At 41.8% G+C, this 14,888-nt stretch overlaps 1 protein-coding gene across 8 annotated transcripts in view; it reads right to left on the bottom strand.

Annotated features, from left to right (window-relative positions):
* FRY (FRY microtubule binding protein) overlaps positions 1–14,532 on the bottom strand; it is a 373,522-nt gene extending 358,990 nt beyond the window's left edge. For 6 of the 8 annotated variants that reach the window (XM_073341299.1, XM_073341325.1, XM_073341389.1 and 3 more), the window contains exons 1-2: positions 14,315–14,414; positions 805–995 (exon numbers count right to left, since the gene is read on the bottom strand). The gene's annotated coding sequence lies outside the window, so the exon portion shown is untranslated. The other 2 variants (XM_073341316.1, XM_073341418.1) reach the window with 2 other exon arrangements.
* Positions 14,533–14,888: the final 356 nt, after the last annotated feature.

Raw genomic sequence — 14,888 nt, 5'->3', positions numbered from 1 at the left:
CCTGCTGCTCCTCTCCTATGCTCCACAGTTGCTGAACTGATCTGCTCTTCAAAATCACTGCTACTAGATCGGTTTCTGCCTCCTACAAGAGCTTCAACCCCAGCTATAACTTCTGAAAGGGCCCCTCAGTATAGCAAGTCTTCTGGGTGCCTCAAATATTTTCCTTTAAAACAAAACAACTTAATTTACCACTCTGTTTTGTTTTTGGCAGACTTTGATACTAAACTAAGCCCGGGGGGGGAGGGTGAATCGCAACTTCAGCTTTGTGAATAAGGTAGCTGAAGTCGACGTACTTAGATCGACTTACCGTGGTGTCTTCACCGCAGTGAGTTGACTGCTGCTGCTCCCCTGTTGACTCCACCTGCGCCTCTCGCGGTGGTGGAGTACAGGAGTCGACAGGAGAGTGCTCGGGGGTCAATTTATCGATAAATCGATCCCCGCTGGATCGATCACTGCCCGCCGATCTGGTGAGTAGTGTAGACATACCCTAAGATATAACCTGCAAAAGCACTCTCCTAGGTAGAGAGCAATGTAACTTAAGCTACTAGGTTTATTATAGGAAGGCACCTCTGAACTTTTAATAAATTATTTAGCCAGCTCAATAAAGCGAAAAAAGCATGACTGAACTATGAAGATATATCAGCAAACCTCTATCAGCAATGCATGCACTCTATACACCAAACTATTGTACTAGGCAAGCTCCATAATTATAAGGAACACAGTAGGCCATTCAGCAAATTATGTGAAAAAATAATTAGCAACAAAGCTTGATTATAAATAATTAGGTAAGAGAAGGCTACTTACCTTTAATTCATGCCCTTGGAAGATATGACTGCAGTAGATTTCCACTTTGTGTATGTTTCACTTCTTGCATGTGACAGGTCAGATTTCATTTAGTTCTCACTTTGAGCCATTAGAATTTCCACCAGCAAAAGACACATGCCAGCATGCACAGATATTCTTCTGTGCTGTAAGTACCACTCTTCAGCCCCTTTCTAAACAAATACAAGCAAACAAAAGAACAAAAGACTATTAAACTGTGGCTCTCCAAACTGATATTCAACCTCCCCCTACTCCAACACACACACACACACACAAGGACATGACACTGGTGATTAGCCATGGCATTTGTCATAAATATAAAGGGAAGGGTAAACCCCTTTGAAATCCCTCCTGGCCAGGGGAAAGCTCCTCTCACCTGTAAAGGGTTAAGAAGCTAAAGGTAACCTCGCTGGCACCTGACCAAAATGACCAATGAGGAGACAAGATACTTTCAAAAGCTGGGAGGAGGGAGAGAAACAAAGGGTCTGTGTCCGTCTGTAGTTGTCTTTACCGGGGATAGACCAGGAATGGAGTCTCAGAACTTTTAGTAAGTAATCTAGCTAGGTATGTGTTAGATTATGATTTCTTTAAATGGCTGAGAAAAGAATTGTGCTGAATAGAATAACTATTTCTGTCTGTGTATCTTTTTTGTAACTTAAGGTTTTGCCTAGAGGGGTTCTCTATGTTTTTGAATCTAATTACCCTGTAAGATATCTACCATCCTGATTTTACAGGGGGGATTTCTTCATTTCTATTTACTTCTATTTTTATTAAAAGTCGTCTTGTAAGAAACTGAATGCTTTTTCATTGTTCTCAGATCCAAGGGTTTGGGTCTGTGGTCACCTATGCAAATTGGTGAGGCTTTTTATCCAACATTTCCCAGGAAAGGGGGGGTGCAAGTGTTGGGAGGATTGTTCATTGTTCTTAAGATCCAAGGGTCTGGGTCTGTAGTCACCTAGGCAAATTGGTGAGGCTTTTTACCAAACCTTGTCCAGGAAGTGGGGTGCAAGGTTTTGGGAAGTATTTTGGGGGGAAGGACGCGTCCAAACAGCTCTTCCCCAGTAACCAGTATTAGTTTGGTGGTGGTAGCGGCCAGTCCAAGGACAACGGGTGGAATATTTTGTACCTTGGGGAAGTTTTGACCTAAGCTGGTAAAGATAAGCTTAGGAGGTTTTTCATGCAGGTCCCCACATCTGTACCCTAGAGTTCAGAGTGGGGGAGGAACCTTGACAGCATTGCATCTTCAAAAGGAGAAGATGCTACATTCTCAGCCCCAGCTCTCCTAAAGCTCTATAGTGACAAAAAGACCTCGGCATTGGCTTCTGATACTGTCTCCAGACTACTAAAAATTATCACTGCAGAATTATAAAGTGAACCATCTGTGCAATGTATACGTGATGTTGACTGCATAAACATGTAGCATTCTCCATTTTTGCTCACAAAAGAAAGGGCTTAGGACTGGTGAAGAACGAACCACAGTCAGAACAGACGTACTACTACTAAAGCATGCATGAAATATAAGGAGCTGGTGACCACTGAAAAATATCAAGCACAGCTGAACTAAAAAATCCTGATTTTTTGGAAGAGAATATTTAATTAGTAGACAACTGAGAACACACAAACAAAGGCTTCATCATGCATTATCATAGTGCCTAGAAGCCCTAGTCATGGACCAGGACCCCATTGTGCCAGGTACTGTAAAAACACAGAACAAAAAAAATAGTCTCTATCCCCAAAGAGTTTGTAATCTTCTCTCCCCTTTTCCCATCCTATACCCATCTCTCCCTCATATTCTTCCTTCCTCCTTTCAATATCAGTTTCTAGTTTCCTACTAACCTCCGCCCCTCCAAATCCCTCAATTTGCCATAGTTTCTAGGGTATCCTTATTCTCGTAACCCTTTTCTTCCTCTTTTCTATTCCATTGTAACAATCTTGGGGTTCATTAAATAACAAACCAGTGAATCAGAAAGGAATAAAACTTTAATAAAACAAACTGGAGAATTTTTGTAGTGAGGTGCTGCAAGCAACCATGTAGTGTTTCCAACACCCATCTCCAGGGCACATCTCCAAATTCCTGTGTTCATAATACTGTCCCTTATGAGGAAGCGTCTCTAAATTATTATCTTCTACAAACATATCTCTACATCTTCCCTCTTAAAGAAAAAACAAATTAACTCATATACATATTACTCCTCCTGGGGGAATTCTGTGCCACTGCACAATGAAGAATTTTGCAGAAATTAATGTGCGCAGGCAGAATTTCCTTTCCCCCACAGAAATGGGCTGCAGTGCTGCTAGCTGCCACTAGGGGCCACTGGACCTGGCAGAGCCCACCTTACACATAGAAGACACTGCCAGGGGGAGGGGGAGGGACTAAGGGAGCTACAGGATTCCCGGCAGCTGCAGTTCCTAGCACGCCCTGAGGGAAGGAGGCGGCGGAACGCAGGAAACTCCACACAAGCCTGGGACCGAGCATCAGGCTGTTTCTCCCTCTGGATCCCTGGGCTCTGAGGGGTAGGGGGATGGGTGTCTGGACTGGGGGGAGCCCACAGCTGAAATCTGGGGGAAAGGGGTGTGGGTAAGTAGGGGGCAGAGAAACAGGAACTGGGTTGTCATAGGGGTTTCTTTAACTCTCTTCTCCTGAGGAAATTTTTGAGTGTGTCTGTATTGTTACAGACATACTTGCGGACAGGTATTTTGAAATAAATTAGCAAAATAATTGAAACTGGTGCGATTATGTAGTTTTATTTTTGACAAACAACATTTTCAGAATTTTGCAGAATTTTAAAATATTGTGCACAGAATTTTAACTTTTTGGCACAGAATTTTTAATTTTTTGGTGAAGAATTCTCCCAGGAGTAACATATATATATATAAACAGCTAACAACTATCTTATAACACATGTATTCAATTCTTAACCCATGTAGTACATTTCCATAAACCCAGTGTGTCAACTACCTAGAGAAGAGAGGTTACCAGCACATCACTCCGTCTTTACCACTTTTCCTCAAATCCCCTTTCTCCAGGCAGGTTAGCAAGTCTCTGTGAGTCTTTCAGGACACTTAATCTCCCGCTCTGATTTTATAATGAAAGGCTGATACTAAAAAGTAGAGTTGTTCTCTTGTTCCTTGACAGTTTCTGCTGTGTGTATTGATGATAAAGAATCAGTCAGATTGGAAATTCCAGAGTCCACATCTACCCTTTTGGCCTTAAGTATTAGAGTGTGCCTGAGGAATTGCACCTCTATCACCTAAGTTAAGAGATGGGAGATCACAGGCCCTTTTGTCAAAATAATATTTCTGCTTCCACTTCTGATTTTCTTTCATCTTCTCTAGGGATTCATTATTATAATATTTCAGCAAGTGATCACTAATGGGTAAATTAGATCTGATCCTTCTTCCCATTAACAGCTGAGCTAGAGAAAAGCCATTCTCTAAAGGTGTACTTCGGTAAACCAATAAAACTTTGTAGAAATCACTCCGACTGTCAAAAGTCTTTTTCATAAAGTTCTTTACTGTCCATATAGATCTTTCCACAAGTCCATTTGATTGGGAATAATTTGGATTTGATCTTTTGCAATGAAAATCCCAATTTATTGCAAATTGCCGAAAATCTGCACTGGAAAATTGCTGCCCATTATCACTAAAGACTTCATCTGGAGAAGATTCCCTTCATGCTGGTTATCACTGACTTACTATTAGTACTGTTCAGTGTGCAAATTTCTGGATACAGATAATAATAAATAATGAAATAATCCTTTGATTGCCAGATAAATAAATCAGCACCTACCTTCTCCTAAGGCCTTTGTGGAACTGGATGAGGTCTCAGCGTCTCTGCCTGTTGGCATGACTTGTATTTCAAGCATGAAAAACAGTTTCCTACCACATTAGTAATGTTGTGATTGATCTGCAGCCAGTACTGGACCTCTCATGCTTGTTGTTTGCACGTCTCAATTCTTAAATGACCCTTGTGGATCTTCTGTAACATTTCTTTTCAGAGGCCCATTGTAATTACAACCTTATTGCCCTTGAAAATCACCCGTGGGCATGTAAACATCTCCAATATGCAGTTTTTGGAATGCATACAATATGTAGGATTCTGAAATCCCAATAATACCAATTTCAAAATAATAACCAAATTAAAGGTGCACCAATACAGTGTACAATACAGTATGGTGGTTATGGTATGAAGACATGATGTCTTAGTCTGCAGGACTTCTGAATAAAAATTTTGATTATACCTACACAGAGTAACTTTACCTATCATCCTAACGGATTTTCAAAACCCACAATGAAAAAAAACTGAAAAACTGAATAATTCTATGAATTTTATTAAAAACATAAGAGTGACCACACTGGGTCAGATCAATGGTCCATCTAGCCCTGTGTCCTGTCTTCCAACAATGGACACTTCTTCACAGAGAACAAATTCTTCACAGAGAACAAACAGAAAAGGGCAACTATTGAGTTATCCATCCCCTGTTCGTCCAGTCCCAACTTCTGGTAGTCAGAGATTTAAGGATACCCAGAGCATGGGGTTGCATCCCTGACCATCTTGGCGAATAGCCATTGATGGACCTATCCTCCACAAACATATCTAACTCTATTTTGAACGCAGTTCTACTTTTGGCCTTCACAACATCCCCTGGCAACAAGTTCCACACATTGACTGTGCGTTGTGTGAAACAGTACTTCCCTGTGTTTGTTTTAAACCTGCTGCCTTTTAATTTCATTGGATGACTGCTGGTTCTTGTGTTACGTGAAGGGGTAAATAACACTTCCCTATTCACTTTCTCCACACTATTCATGATTGTATAGACCACTATCATATCCTCCTTAGTTGTCTCTTCTAAACTGAACAGTCCCAGTCTTTTTAATCTCTCCTCATCTGGCAACTGTTCCATACTCCTAATCATATTAGCTACCCTTCTCTATACCTTTACCAATTCTAATGCATCTTTTTTGAGATAAATTGACCAGACTAATATAGCACAAATAGAACAGAATTCTTTGTTTACAGCAGTCAGTATAATTTCAGCAGACCTAGATACTATTACGGTATTACCTGCAGGTCATTTCACCTTCTGTGCCAACATTGTAACTGCAGAACCATCTGTGGCACCTCATGTGTGCTGAGGTCACAGCCCTGCTCTTGACCGGCAACCAGGCTGTCACTCTCATCAGTTTAACCTGCCTCTAATAATAAAATAAAAGTAGCATTCATTTTGAAAGCAACTGTGTCTAGTGCTTACAAAAATAAGGTAATTATTATAGTCATTTTTTGCTTTCATATAAAAATTAGGTTTTTAATATTATACCAGGCAACGTAAAAGAAATATACAGAAACAAGTTGATAGTGCAATATATTGCTGTATGAAAAGAATCTAATAATGATTTCATCCTATAATGAATTCATGTAGTGTCTGTATAAAACAGCACTTTCCAGCTATACTATGCTTGATGACAGTGAGGATAGCCCTACTCTCAAAATACAGGCCTCTACCACTTGAGTTAAAAAAAAGTCTCCATTAGAAAGCGAGTATTAGATATCACTATTAAGGCTGTTTTTTTTTTTTTTTTTTTTTTTTTTTAAGAACCAGCTACTAGTAGACAATGAATAAATACAGAGGCTTGATTATATCTGATGTTCGATCTAACAGGAGGCAATATTACACATACAAGATTGTCAGTACATTACACACACTGTCCTGTCAGACAAGCATTACTCCTTCAAATGTCTGGTGTTCACAGTTCAAATCCCAGGACTGGGTAACACTCTTGATTCCATGTGAAGTCTATGTTACCTGTCATGAGCAAGTATAAAGTTCAGAAATCTTCAGCCCTAAGACAAACCAAATGTAGGATGTACTTTAATAGCATAAGAGGATCTATACTGCTTTCAAATAACTATTAATTTAACAACCCAGATTGACATGAGTAGCTGAACTCCTTTTATAGACTATTACTGCTAATTTATCATGCTCTCTTTAATTTGTGGGAATGAGTGTTGGTATACTCACTTTCTGTTCTCACCTTGTTTTAGAAATGTAACTAAGTCCCAGACTGGAAAAAAATTAACATACCCAACAATTGGGTAGTGTAAAAGCAAGTATTTATTGTGTTTTTAGTCCATGCACTTAGGCAGTTGTTCTGGTGTTGTTTGGACGACATTTAAGTAGCAGATCAGAGCAGTGCCCAGAAAAAGGCTGTTGGGACAGGTTGTGGTAAGAAAATTATCCCACGATCTAGTTTAACTCTTAACTTCTTTGGCTGCATTTGCACTGAGAGTTCTCACACATGGCTCTAGAACTGGTGTGGTTGTAGGGTACTAGCAACAGTGGGAGCACTAGAACAAAAGACAATTGATGCCCATGTTTTCAACCACCAGGGTGTCCAACCCTGCTGTCAAGGTTCCTCCCCCACTCTGGACTCTAGGGTACAGATGTGGGGACCTGCATGAAAAACCTCCTAAGCTTATCTTTACCAGCTTAGGTCAAAACTTCCCCAAGGTACAAAATATTCCACCCGTTGTCCTTGGACTGGCCGCTACCACCACCAAACTAATACTGGTTACTGGGGAAGAGCTGTTTGGACGCGTCCTTCCCCCCAAAATACTTCCCAAAACCTTGCACCCCACTTCCTGGACAAGGTTTGGTAAAAAGCCTCACCAATTTGCCTAGGTGACTACAGACACAGACCCTTGGATCTTAAGAACAATGAACAATCCTCCCAACACTTGCACCCCCCCATTTCCTGGGAAATGTTGGATAAAAAGCCTCACCAATTTGCATAGGTGACCACAGACCCAAACCCTTGGATCTGAGAACAATGAAAAAGCATTCAGTTTCTTACAAGACGACTTTTAATAAAAATAGAAGTAAATAGAAATGAAGAAATCCCCCCTGTAAAATCAGGATGGTAGATATCTTACAGGGTAATTAGATTCAAAAACAGAGAACCCCTCTAGGCAAAACCTTAAGTTACAAAAAAGATACACAGACAGAAATAGTTATTCTATTCAGCACAATTCTTTTCTCAGCCATTTAAAGAAATCATAATCTAAACACATACCTAGCTAGATTACTTACTAAAAGTTCTAAGACTCCATTCCTGGTCTATCCCCGGTAAAGACCAGCATATAGACAGACACACAGACCCTTTGTTTCTCTCCCTCCTCCTAGCTTTTGAAAGTATCTTGTCTCCTCATTGGTCATTTTGGTCAGGTGCCAGCGAGGTTACCTTTAGCTTCTTAACCCTTTACAGGTGAGAGGAGCTTTCCCCTGGCCAGGAAGGATTTCAAAGGGGTTTACCCTTCCCTTTATATTTATGACACCTGCTATGATCATGTTTAAATGACATGGTGGTAAAGATAGCAGAGACCAGTAGTTCTCTGGTAGTATTGGTGGAGCAGTAGTATTTTGCACTGCATGCATCCGATGAAGTGGGTTTTAGCCCACGAAAGCTTATGATCAAATAAATTTGTTAGTCTCTAAGGTGCCACAAGTACTCCTCGTTCTTTTCGCTGATACAGACTAACACGACTACCCCACTCTGAACTCTGACAAGCACATTCTCGGTATTATACCTATGGCTAAATACTGATTTGTATGATAAATTCCAATCATTACTGTCCAGGCGTTCTGGCAGCTGTATCACTAACTCCATCTCTGCGACTTTGGCCAGATTGAAAATTATACTCTAATGTCTAACACTGTCAAGTTAGGCAAGGTCACTACACTTCCTAAAAAGGGACTTTATTCCTTCTCTTACAATAATAACCCATCAATGGCAGATGTATCAGGGACAAACAAATTAAAAGTTAGGAGGATAGCAAAATGGCCACTGGTTAACCAGGTTGGATTTGAAACAATGCATAAAGAAAAACAAAAAAGAGTTGTACATTCTAAATACCACCCAGGTTCCTTTGATATACTAATACTAGACTAAACAGTTCATGCTTAGAATTTAAAATATGAGATACATCTCATTTTCCAAAAGTCATCAAAAACTAGTAGTGGTAAATTACAGGATTTTACTAAGACACTCCCTCCGAGCCTGACAGAAAATGACCTAGCCTCAGTTATTCATCACCTCTTGGTTGGAATACAGCAATGTGATGTACATGGGCATGAAGACTTCAGTGTTTTGAAAATTCCAAGTAGTATAGAATGCTGCAGTATGTTTCCTCAGCAACAAAGGCCATCACAAGCACACCCAACCTGTCCTCCACTTTCTATGCTGGTTTCACATACAATTTCAAATCAAGTTTGAGATCTGGGTTCTTATTGTCAAGGAGTTCCATGACCTGAGCCCAGAATATCGAAAAGATCACCTGAAGCTCTGGGACGAAGACCATATTAAAAAAAAAAAGGCTAATGTAGTGCCCATCTTTTAAAAAGGGAAGAAGGAGGATCCTGAGAACTACAGGCCAGTCAGCCTCACCTCAGTCCCCAGAAAAATCATGGAGCAGGTCCTCAAGGAATCAATTCTGAAGCACTTAGAGGAGAGGAAAGTGATCAGGAACAGTCAGCATGGATTCACCAAGGGAAAGTCATGCCTGACTAATCTAATTGCCTTCTATGATGAGATAACTGGTTCTGGGGATGAAGGGAAAGCAGTGGACGTGTTGTTCCTTGACTTTAGCAAAGCTTTTGACACTGTCTCCCACAGCATTCTTGCCAGCAAGTTAAAGAAGTATGGGCTGGATGAATGGACTATAAAGGTGGATAGAAAGGCTGGCTAGATTGTCGGGCTCAATGGGTAGTGATCAATGGCTCCATGTCTAGTTGGCAGCCGCTATCAAGTGGGGTGCCCCAAGAGTCGGTCCTGGGGCCAGTTTTGTTCAATATCTTCATAAATGATCTGGAGGATGGTGTGGATTGCACCCTCAGCAAGTTTGCGGATGACACTAAACTGGGAGGAGAGGTAAATACGCTGGAGGGTAGTGATAGAATACAGAGGGACCTAAACAAATTGGAGGATTGGGCCAAAAGAAATCTGATGAGGTTCAACAAAGACAAGTGCAGAGTCCTGCACTTAGGACGGAAAAATCCAATGCACCGCTACAGACTAGGGACCGAACGGCTAGGCAGCAATTCTGCAGAAAAGGACCTAGGGGTGACAGTGGACGAGAAGCTGGATATGAGTCAACAGTGTGCCCTTGTTGCCAAGAAGGCCAATGGCATTTTGGGATGTATAAGTAGGGGCATTGCCAGCAGATCAAGGGACGCAATTGTTCCCCTCTCTTCGACACTGGTGAGGCCTCATCTGGAGTACTGTGTCCAGTTTTGGGCCGCACACTACAAGAAGGATGTGGAGAAATTGGAGAGAGTCCAGCGAACGGCAACAAAAATGATTAGGGGGCTGGAACACATGACTTATGAGGAGAGGCTGAGGGAACTGGGGATGTTTAGTCTACGGAAGAGAAGAATGAGGGGGGATTTGGTAGCTGCTTTCAACTACCTGAAAGGGGGTTCCAAAGGGGATGGCTCTAGACTGTTCTCAGTGGTAGCAGATGACAAAACAAGGAGTAATGGTCTCAAGTTGTAGTGGGGGAGAGTTAGGTTGGATATTAGGAAAAACTTTTTCACTAGGAGGGTGGTGAAACACTGGAATGCGTTACCTAGGGAGGTGGTGGAATCTCCTTCCTTAGAAGTTTAAGGTTAGGCTTGACAAAGCCCTGGCTGGGATGATTTAATTGAGGATCAGTCCTGCTTTGAGCTGGGGGTTGGACTAGATGACCTCCTGAGGTCCCTTCCAACCCTGATATTCTATGATTCTATGGTAGACAACTATAATCCTCTGTCTCAAAAACCACTCTCCACCATAAGGGTAAAGTCTGTCTGTGCAGGATACAGAATGTTTTAGGACCCAGGAACTGAGGCCCATCACAAACCTCACCCCTTCTGCTAAGTACAAGGCACATTTCTTTGATCTTTGCATTCTCTAACATACATATATTAAAAGAAGGAGAAAAATAACCCTATTTAAACAAGACATTCCACTACATACATTTCTCCTCCTAGGTAGAGGATAAAAGAACACCACATGATGGATTTTTGTCACATTGCCTACTGCGCTACTGGAAAGTTCTCAGAAACCACAGTGGTGAGCGAAATATAAGAGCTTGTACAGAAAAGAAATATGTAAAAGATAGCATTGTATGAGTCTATGGAAAGAACTTGTGGAGATGTGCATGTGAAGTGTATCTATAAGAAGAGAGCAGGTAGATTTGACAGCTTCCTGTTGCAGTAACTCACCATGAACAATACAAGTCAACAGGTGTGATTGTGGCATTCTAATGTCCAACATAGCATTGTACAGTACAGAAGTATGGTGTACATAAGCCAGACAGCTTGTAAAATAAACACAAATTACAATATCAAATTCTGTGTAGTCAGTCATTGAGGCTGCTATTTCAATAAATTATTTGATACAGTACTAGTGAAAAGCAGAAGTTATTCAAAAAAGTTCAATAAATAGTAAATGAGATCCCACTACTTTTCTGGAATTCTATCCAGACATTTCCACAAGCAGCATGTTGTGAATCATTTTTTTGGACATACCCTCTTGCTTTTGAAAGATTTTCGGTAAGGTCCAATCATTTGTATTAAGAACAGCTAGGTAATGCCAGCCACTCATATGTTTCATAGCCACAAGTAGTAAATTTTTTAACTGCACAGACTAGAAAAACTATGTTCACTGAACAAAAAATGTGCTCATGTCATTCACCCCTCCAACAGCATCATGAATTACAGCTGAGTCTTCCACTTCCATGAACTGCAAGGTTTCTCTAGTACATTAAACAATACATAAACAGTGCAAGGGCTCCTTTCTGATAACAACAGGTTGCACTCCACTGTTCAAAGCTTCTCCCTCCCAAAACACAGCTAACTTCAAGTTAAAAAGCTTTCCCTTCATTAGAATATGGGACGGAATTTTATTCACCCACACTGACCCAATATTTGATACTTTAAATGACAAACGGACCCTACTAAAGGCTGGTGAAAGGGCAAAAGGTGAGGTTTTAAATGTTGGGGACATGAAGCTACAGTAATCTATTTCCCCATGTTAAGTATCCTCACACCTTCTTGTCAACTGTCTAAATGGGCCATCTTGATTATCACTACAAAAGTTTTTTTCGCCTGCTTATAATAGCTCATCTTAATTAATTGGCCTCTTACAGAGAAGATGGAAGTTTCCATACAAACTCTACGTGGATAGATAGATAGATATCTTCTTACTATATGTTCCATTCTGTGCATCTGATGAAGGGGGCTGTAGCCCACGAAAGCTTATGCTCTCATAAATTTGTTAGTCTCTAAGGTGCCACAAGTACTCCTGTTCTTTTTAGAAAGGGAAAAGAACAGTTGGGCAAATTCTGCAAACTATTTGGTTGAATGTGGCTGAACAAATTTGCTTCCATAATGCTTGTGTGTTTACTTTATGAATAGTCTAATAAATGAGTTCACAAATATCAATATCCACCAATATAGTGAATTTTAAGCAAACAGTTCAGAACATTTGTGGAAAGCAAATTTCAAATTCATAACTGAGTATTTGCACTGGAAACCTAATACCAAGAATTATTCTAATCCAAGAAGAGAAATGCCATGTGATCTGCATATCAATTAAAATTACACAAATTTCAAATTCTTATGCATGAATTGCTCAAACATTTTCAGAAATTATTTAGTGAAAATCTAGGAAGAGTGATCTGGTTGGGGATGATTTTTTAACAGTGAATGATAACTTTGTCAAATCAGTTGTTCGTTAGAAATTATTTGTCCAGCTCTAAAAATGAAATTCATCTAGTGGACTAGATTAATCAGTTCCAACTTTGCAACTGGCTTGAAATCCTCCAAGCAAACAAAAGAAAAGTTTAAAACACTAAAATCTAGTAATAACCCTCTTGACTACATAATGAAGCTCTGATCATCACTCAAGCCCAAAATCTTGGCACTGTCTCTAGCAGCTGCTGGCAGTATGCCTAAATATGACTGTCATCACCTAGGAATAGGGTAACTAGGCATTCTTTGTACTTCTTTCCTTTGTTTTTTCAGTAGGAGTAGTACTCTATTTACACTATGTCTCCCATGTATCTATATTAGTGTCAAAATGCAAAAGAGAAGTAATAGTCTAATAGTACAATATTGTCAACATTCCTGTAATAGCAAAGTCATCATAAAAATAAAATGTAAATTCAGTCTAAATACAATATTAAAAAAAATCAAAGGGTTATTTTTCAAAATACTAAATAGGACTTCTTTATACTGCCTGCAAACACTTTTCCCTAAAAAAACCAACAACCTGTAGATGTACTGAATAGGAGCCACAGTACATTGTTAAGTCTTTATTAGATTGAAACCCAAGAACATGAATAATTTTCCATCCATAGTTGCCTCATTGAGTTCAATGGGACATTTCACATGCATAAATCCCTACACTACAAAATAATTAAATTTCCACAACCAGTGAGAAGGGGAAAGGCCTCCTAAACTCAGAATTACCTTCTTTTATAGGTTTAAATTATTACTATTTTTAAATTATTTAAAACTGCTGCAAGGTATCATTTGTATGGGACTCGGATAAGAATATTAGCATCCTTAGGTTCTTTGAACGTGTAAATGAAATATTTTTATTAAACACAGATGTTTTAAAATATCATGCATGTGCAGTTGCCATTTTTCATAATTAAATAATTCAGCCATTTAGAAAGACAATGCCACACTAAAAGGCACTAATCCACCTGGGGCCAGCCTACAGAAATGGTTCTATTTAGTAATTTCTATAAAAAGTCTGAAGCTCACAGAACCAAATCACTTCCTCTCTCGGAACTTGAATATGGATTAAGCTATTTATAAATGCATAAAAATATGAGATACATCTAAAAATAAGTTTTCTGGCGCACACAGCATGTGGCAGAGCCAGGGTTTCTAAGCATTTACTTCTAACCAGAGAGGGCAGCAATTCCCATGCAAGTCAGTCGGCATCCAACCATAACGAGAAATAAAAACAAACCCTGTTGAGGAGAGGGGACCTTTACTGAGGTTTAGGGGGATTATTATTGTCACACACCCCAGCCCGGCAGGTGGGGGCTGGGGAAAGGTCTCGGGCCCCCAGCTGCCCACTGCTAAATGGTTTTTGTTCCTTTTGCCCATTGGCCCGGGCTCAGAGTAAGGGCAGCATCGGCAGGGAGCAGGAGAGACAATAAAGGGAAAGGAGGGGGCGGCAGGAGGATGGATGGGGCCCGGGTGGGGGCCAGGCACTTGCTAGGAAGGGCGCGCGGAGAGGATGCGGGTTCGGGGCCCCGGCTTCCCGGGAGAGATGGGGAAGGGGCCCCCAGCGGGCAGAGGTGCGGAAGGGGCTGAGTGAAACTTTCCTCCGGGCTGTGGCTCGAACAGGCAGCCCCCCAACGCCGGCCCCGACCCACCCCCATCGCGGCGGGGCAGAGGCACCTTCGCGTCCCGCCCGCTCCCCCAGCATCACTCACTCGCTCGCCCGCTCTCAGCGCTGGCGGCCGCCGGTGTTTCCTCCCTCCTTCCCGGCCGGAGCCGGCGTAGCGTGAGCAGAGCCCACCCCTCACAGCGCCCGGCACCGCCCCCCGTCTCACCTGGGTCCTCCTGCCCCTGGGCGTCGCTCCCGCCCCGGAGGTGCCAGGGCAGAGGCAGGGCCAGAGGGGGGAAGGGCAGCTCCAGCTCCTCGGCCAGGGGCCTAACCCCCCCCCCTCACTTCACCAAACAAAATACCCGCCGCCCCCACACGTAGGCCCCAGCGCTGAGGAGCCTGGCCCTGATGGTAACACTCCCCGGCCCGCAACGAGGGGGCTGGGACGCGTAACAAACGCTAGGGAAGGCTGTGTGGGGCGCTCTCCTTCAGCTGCCCCTCCCAGAGGGACTGGACAGGAGACAGGACCCTGAGCTACACACTCCTGCAGCCTTGTCTTCTGTCATGTAAACAGGTGCATAAGAGGAGGAAATAACCCCATCACCAAAACATACCGCTCCACTGCGGGAGTTCTCCCCCCAGGAGAGGGAACGACCAAAGCACACCTGACAGCTCCGCTC

The sequence above is a fragment of the Lepidochelys kempii genome, chromosome 1, assembly GCF_965140265.1.
Source record: "Lepidochelys kempii isolate rLepKem1 chromosome 1, rLepKem1.hap2, whole genome shotgun sequence".
NCBI lineage: Eukaryota > Metazoa > Chordata > Testudines > Cheloniidae > Lepidochelys > Lepidochelys kempii.
Note: the sequence above shows the minus strand (reverse complement) of the source record. Positions and strands in the feature narration are given on the sequence as shown.